The 7,667-nt window shown below is 43.9% G+C and overlaps 1 pseudogene; it reads right to left on the reverse strand.

Annotated features, from left to right (window-relative positions):
* LOC105514919 overlaps positions 1–1,381 on the reverse strand; it is a 15,254-nt pseudogene extending 13,873 nt beyond the window's left edge.
* Positions 1,382–7,667: the final 6,286 nt, after the last annotated feature.

The raw sequence follows: 7,667 nt of genomic DNA on the forward strand, positions 1-7,667 counted from the left end.
ATTCTCCTGCCTCAGCCTCCTGAGTAGCTGGGACCACAGGCGCGTGCCATCACGCCCAGCTAATTTTTGTATTTTTAGTAGAGACGGGGTTTCACCATATTGGCCAGGATGGTCTCAATCTCTTGACCTCGTGATCCGCCTGCCTCGGCCTCCCAAAGTGCTGGGATTACAGGCGTAAGTCACTGTGCCCAGGTTTTGTTTTGTTTTGTTTTGTTTTTTTGAGATGGAGTTTCACTCTTGTTGCCTAGGCTAGAGTGCAATGGTGCGATCTTGGCTCACAGCAACCTCTGCCTCCCGGGTTCAAGCTATTCTCCTGCTTCAGCCTCCCGAGTGGCTGGGATTACAGGCATGTGCCACCACGCCCGGCTAATTTTGTATTTTTAGTAGAGATGAGGTTTCTCCTTGTTGGTCAGGCTGGTCTGGAACTCCAGACCTCAGGTGATCTGTCCACCTCAGCCTCCCACAGTGCTGGGTTAAAGGCTTGAGCCACCGTGCCTGGCCACTGTTGCACATTTTTAAAAGACTGGTCCAGCTGTGTTTCCTCTCATTTTGAATCCTTCTCTTCATTTAAAGTATTGGCAGGAGCATCATTACATAGATTGTCTAGAATGTCTTTGTTTAATCCATTTGACTCCTCCTTTTGATCTTCATCAGTATTAACCTCTTCAATTGTCTGTACCCTGGGTGTATTCATTAACATTATCGTTTCCTAGGGACTATTACTCAGCAGCTTTGCCTGCTTTCTTTCCGAGGTCGGTTGTTTATTTCTCTCAATCCTTTGTTGTTGCTCTCCTGTTAGGCTTCTACTTGACTCAGAAGCAAACATCTCACTTTCAGATGAGTTGGTCAGAAAGGGATCTAATACAGCAGCAGTTACACAATGTCCATTATTTTCCCCAACTTCATCATTATTGCTAACAACATATTCATGTAAAATAGGGAGATCAAGTCAAATTCATTTTAAACAGGTCTGAATTTCCTTTTTATTTCTCAGGTATTCAACTCGGTCAATAAAATCCTCAAACTGCAGTTTAGGGAATTACCTATGTGCCCAGTGTTCCATGTGTCTAATTAGCATCTTTAAGTCTTCAGCCTCATGACTTTTACCTTTGAATTTTGCCCTATCAAATACATGCCTTAAGGCTGGAAGCCCTCTCTCTGAAATTAATCTGTGAGCATCCAGCTTGGATATATTTATTTTAACTGCTGTCTTTGAAGGCACAGGAACAAGTGCTCCACTTCCTGATTCTTTATCAGGTTCAGCTCCTTCACCATCTTGTCTCTCTGGAGAGGCTGGAGGTAGGAAAGGAGGAAAAGTTTCATCTTCTACATGCTCATAATCTAGAAGGTCAATCATGCCATTCTCCTATCGTTCTAGCATCTTTTCCTCTGGCTTTCCTCCCTTTCTGGACGCTCCTTCTGGATTTTCTTTCCAGGTTCATCTAGCCTCACGCAGACAGCAGAGGCCACAGCGCAGAGCTCGGTGTGCAAAGTAAGTGTGCTTCTCCTATTTTTCCCATCTTTACGTTCATGTGTATTCAGTGTTTAGCTTCCACTTATAAGTGAGAACATGTAGTTTTTTTTTTTTTTTCTGTTCCTGTATTAATCTGCTTAGGATAATGGCCTCCAGCTGCATCCATGTTGCTGCAAAGGACGTGATTGTGTTCTTTTTTATGACTGTGTAGTATTCCATGGTGTATATCTGACACATTTTCTTTATCCAATCTGCTGTTGATGGGCATCTAGGCTGATTCCATGTGTTTGCTATCGTGACTAGTGCTGCAATGTGTCTTTTTGGTAGAATGATTTCTTTTCCTTTGGGTATATACCCAGTATGTGGGCACATTTTTAAAGAATTACTTAATTTTGAATATGTGATATGCATATGCTTCAGAAGCAAAGGTGAAAAGGAGTGCAGTGGGCCAGGCACAGTGGCTCACACCTGTAATCCCAGCACTTTGGGAGGCCAAGGTGGACGGATCACCTGAAGTCAGGAGTCTGAGACCAGCCTGCCCAACTTGATGAAACCTTGTCTCTACTAAAAATGCAAAAATTAGCCAGGGGTGGTGGTGGGCGTCTGTAATCCTCGCTACTTGGGAGGCCGAGGCAGGAGAATCACTTGAACAGAGGCAGAGGTTCAGTGAGCCAAGATTGTGCCACTGCACTCCAGCCTGGGCGACAGAGCGAGACTCCATCTCAAAAACAAACAAACAAACAAATAAACAAACAGGGCAGTGGAAAGCTTCCTGCCATCACAGTCCATCTACCCAGTGTCCACCCCACCGTTAGTCGTTATTAGTCATTTATTATGTAATCTTCGAGTGTTTTCATTCTTTCACTCTCTTTGTGTATGCGTGTGTGTCAGATATAGATTTTTATAACTTATTAATAAAACTTTTAAAACATAAACAAAAATAAAGAATACTTCTGAAAGGGCTGGAACGTCTGGGTCCCATGAACTGCCAAAATAGGCACACTGGAAAAACTGGAAATAGAATCCAACTTGAGTAGGGGGAACATATAAATAAAGGAAAAACAAAGTTCATATAAAAGTGAGAGAAAACAGAACCTGGCTGTCTCTGAAAGTGAGCTCCCATCATTTTGAGCTCTTCACAGAAACAGAAGAGGGAGCTATAACCATGAACTTAGAAGAGGTTTCCTTCTAAACATACCAGAAAATTAACGTCATATAAAAAGATGGAAGTGAAATCCCTTAAAAAGTTATTGTAAGAAAAAAGAAAATACAGAGCAGAATGACCTCACTACAGACAATGGGAGAATGCCAGAAAGATGTGCCTGCAAAACAGATGAAAATTCTATCCTAATATTGCCAAATGAGCTCAAAGAGATTAAGAAATTATAAAAGATAAGAAAGAACAGCATAAACCAGAAAGAGAAAAAATCAGAAATGGGGAATAGAATTTGGGAAAGAATTAGGAACAAAACAAAAAGTCATTTCATAAATGCAGACTAAACTAGAAGGAAGCTGGGTGTGGTGGCACGTGCCTGTAGTCCCAACTACTTGGGAGACTGAGGTGGAAGGATCACTTGAGCCCAGGAGTTTGAGGCTGCAGTGAACCATGATTGCGCCACTGCATTCCAGCCTAGGCAACAGATTGAGACTCTCTCTCTAAAAACAAACAAACTAGAAGTAACATAAGAGCAAATAAAAACAACAGATAATGGCTTGAGAGGAAAAGGAGAAAAGATTTTAAGATCAAAAAGAAATAAAAAGGCTTCTGGTTTTAACATGGGCATAAAAAGAACAAAAGAAACTCCTAACCTCACAAGAAAAAACCTGGGCAGAAAGCAAATGAACAACTGCACGAACTCATCAGAGAACTGAGATCACAGGACAGATGACCATCCTGAAATCTGGAGAGAGACACAGTACCTGCAGAGAGACACAGGACCAGGGCATTTGCTTACTCCAGGCTGAAGCCACCAGATGCTATATGAGCTGACAGGAAGTTTGAACTTGAAATGTTGATGAATTTCTGGAGGCTGAGTGCAGGCTACGGAAAGAGTGTGAAGCTTTTGGGGACTGCTGTCATAGGGGAGTTCCCACCCTTTTGCAGGTTGTTTTAAAATTATTATTATTATTTATTATTATTATTATTATTTTTGAGACAGAGTCTCTCTCTGTTGCCCAATTTGGAGTGCAATGGCGCAATCTCTGCTCACTGCAACCTCTGCCTCCTGGGTTCAAGCTATTCTCCTGCCTCAGCCTCCTGAGTAGCTGGTATTACAGGAACTTGCCACCACGCCCAGCTAATTTTTGTATTTTCAGAGAGACGGGGTTTCACTGTGTTGGCCAGGCTAGTCTTGAACTCCTGACCTCAGGTGATCCTCCTGCCTTGGCCTCCCAAAGTGCTAGGATTACAGGCATGAGCCACTGCGCCCAGTCTAAAATTGTTATTTATTTATTTATTTATAATAGAGACAAGGTCTCACTATGTTGCTCTGCCTGGTCTTGAACTCCTGGGGTCAAGCAATCCACCTGCCTCGGCCTCCCAAAGTGCTGGAATTACAGGTGTGAGCCAGCATGCTTGGCTAACTTTTGTAGGTTTTTACTCCAGAAACCTCACCAGTCTCTCACTGGATGAACAGAGAGAATCTGGAGAAAGATTCCTTCTTGCCCCCTGTGGTGCTGGCTGGAGGAGGGAAATAGTAACCACACTGCCTAGACCACCTAGCCTGTCACCCTTACAGAACAAATGACTTAATCTACAGGGGAAAGTGTAAGGCTTATTTGAGGGACTATGTCTCAGGTATGAGATCTCTTAATTCTTTAGGGATCTGTGTCTTAGGGTGTGATATCTACAGACTATTTGGGGTTCTGCTCTCAGGGTTAACCTAAATGACAGAGAGGCTTTCTAAATAAAAAGATATTTGGCTGGCCGTGGTGGCTCACACCTGTAATCCCAGCACTTTGGGAAGCCAAGGCAGGCGGATCACAAGGTCAGGAGTTTGAGACCAGCCTGGCCAATATGGTGAAACCCCGTCTCTACTAAAAATACAAAAATTAGCCAGGCGTGGTGGTGGGCGCCGGTAGTCCCAGCTGCTCTGGAGGCTGAGGCAGGAGAATCACTTGAACTCAGGAGGCAGAGGTTGCAGTGAACTGAGATCGTGCCATTGCACTCCAGCCTGGGTGACAGAGTGAGACTCTGTCTCAAAAAGAAAGAAAGAAAGAAAAAGACAGAAAGAAGGAAGGAAGGAAGGAAGGGAGGGAGGGAGGGAGGGAAAGAAAAGAAAGAAAGAAGGAAGGAAGGAAGGAAGGAAGGAAGGAAGGAAGGAAGGAAGGAAAGAAATGAAAGAAAGAAAGAGAAAAAGAAAGAAAGAAAGGAGGGAGGGAGGGAGGGAAAGAAAGAAAGAGAAATATTCATTCAGGGATGGGGCATTGCAATGGAAATATGTATGCCATAGTAAACTATGTGCATACTCAGGGAGGTAAAGGAAGACAAAGGTTTTTAAAGGAAAAATGAGGAGAGTTACATAATTGTTTTCAAATGATTATCCTTGGCCACAAAGATCAGTAACAAGGGTGATGCCAGTCCAGAGTTGGATAGGCAGTTGCTAGGCAGATGTCCCCAAAGTATTTTTTGCTTAAGGTTGTGATGGCCTTTGTGCAAAATTGTGGGATTTTTTTCTTTTTTAAATATATTTTTTTGGCCAGGAGTGGTGGTGCACTCCTGTAACCCCAGTTACTCAGGAGGCTGAGGTGGAAGGATCAATTGAGCATCAACCTGCAGTGAGCCGTGATCATGCCACTGCGCTCCAGCCTGGGTGATAGAGTGATAGATACCCTACCTCAAAAAATTTTTTTTCTTTAAAATTTTTTTTTAGAGATGGGGTCTTGCTATGTTGCCCATGAATGTCTTGAACTTCTGGCCTTTACCAGTCCTCCCACTTCAGCCACACGGAGTGCTGGAATTACAGGCGTGAGCCACTGCACCAGGACTTTTTTCTTTTTTTTCTTTTGAGATGGGATCTCTCTGTTACCCAAGCTGGTCTTGAACTCCTGGGCTCAAGCAATCCTCCCACCTCAGCCTCCCAAGTAGTTGAGATTACAGGTGTGCACCACTGTAGGGAGACCCCCTGAAACTATTGCTACGGAATGAAAGATGAAATGCTTCTGATTATTGTAAATACAAAATTGCATGTAGGATTGTGTAAAGACAATGCCAGGTTGGACTGCCAGAATGAACCAACAGCACATGATGTTCTTCCCCCTGCAGAGAGCCTATGAATGGACGTGCAGTCAGGGGGGTTTCACATCACCAAGATTCCTATCCCAGATAAGCAGATGTTCATAGCTCTGGGAATGGAATGCAACCCTCATGGAGAACCTATAAATGGGTGCATGGGGGGGCGTCTGTCCATATGGATAAGATAGGGCTATAAACGCCCTCCTCTTGCCACGGCTCTTCTAGGCCTCTTTAGGGTTCATACTCCCTTCTGAGAATTTCTGGTCTAACTAGTTGTCTAACTTCATGTCCTGTTTCTATGAATTGTTTGTAACCAATTGTTTGCTGCAACTATTACTGCTGATTCATATCTTGCTAATCATAGGTTATGGAAAGACTGTGTTCCTGTTTTAAGGCTCTGTTAGAAATTAAACTTCACGTCCTGTTTCTATGAATTGTTCGTAACCAGCTTTTGCTACAACTGTTACTGCTGTTCCTGTTTTAAGGCTCTGTTAGAAATTACTGATGCACACACTATATTGTCAATTCTTATCTCTGTATACTGTACTTCTGCATACAGATGTCATGTTCAAGAATTACTTCATCCCCATGTAACCATCTCACCTCATAATCAAATGACCCTAAATCCCTCACTAACCTACCCTCGCCCTCACTAAACTTAATAATAAATGCTGGCATATCCAGTGCACTGTTGGCACTGTGGGACCAGAAGGCGGGGACCCCCCTGGACCCAGATTTCACTATCTTGTGTGTGTCTATTGTTTCTCGACCTGCCGATCCGCCTGGGAGCAAAGAGAGAGCCCTGTTGCATTGAGGGCTGCTGGCCAGTTCCCGCAATATCTGGCTCCCAAAGTGGGGCACCAGATATTGTGGATTGCTGGCCAGTTCCCGCAATAAGGCGGTGACACCCCTGGACCCAGCTTTCACTATCTTGTGTGTGTCCGTTATTTCTCGACCTGCCGATTCACCTGGGAGCAAAGAGAGAGCCCTGTTGTATTGTGGGCTGCTGACCAGTTCCCACAATATCTGGTGCCCAATGTGGCCTTCTTTGTTCCTCGGCTCAGTGCACAGTAGTCCACAATGCAACGGGGCTCTCTCTTTGCTCCCAGGTGGATCAACAGGTCGAGAAATAGTAGACACACACAAGATAGTGAAAGCTGGGTCCAGGGGGTTCACCACCTTATTGTGGGAACTGGCCAGCAGTCCACAATATCTAATATGACACCTTTCATATCAATAATGTGAGGACCTTGAGTACTTTGCATTTTTTTTCCAAGGCGTGAGCTTTCTGAGGTATTTGGAGGTTACTGACCAATAGTATGAGGTCCTGAGGTGTTTAAGCGCCTGTGTCACAGGATGTGAGGTCACTGAAATATTTTTCTTTCAGACTATGAATTTCTTGGGATATTTGAGAGTCTGAGTTTCAGGGTGTGAAGACTGTAGGCTGTTTCCCAGGTCTCTGATCTATAGGCCAGGCTGTGAGGCTTCTGAACCCTTTGGGGTTCTACCTCCCAACATGTGACATCTCACACTTCCTTGAATGTGAGTTCCATGTGAGGCAGAAATTTTAAAATAATGATAATAATAATAATAATAAGTACTGCATTTATTCACTCCAAGAAAAGTAACAGGCAAGGCAAGGGTTAAAAAGAAAAGAACAAGTTTTCCTCTGCCTAGCAAGCTCACTTCAAGGACAGTTATAAGATAATGCTGTCCGAATACCCAAGGCCAAAGGGATGGGCTCCAGACACCCCCACCCCCCACAACTTCCAGAGCAAGGTTGAAGGAATAAAAAGAGAAAGACAGATTCTTTTACTGTTACTCTTTTCCCAGGCTTCTTAAGCATTATTATGTTTTTTTGTTTTTTTGCGTTTTTTTTGAGACGGAGTCCCGCTCTGTCGCCCAGGCTGGAGTGCAGTGGCCGGATCTCAGCTCACTGCAACCTCCGCCTCCTGGGTT

The sequence above is a fragment of the Colobus angolensis genome, unplaced genomic scaffold, assembly GCF_000951035.1.
Source record: "Colobus angolensis palliatus isolate OR3802 unplaced genomic scaffold, Cang.pa_1.0 Scaffold250, whole genome shotgun sequence".
NCBI classification, from domain to species: domain Eukaryota; kingdom Metazoa; phylum Chordata; class Mammalia; order Primates; family Cercopithecidae; genus Colobus; species Colobus angolensis.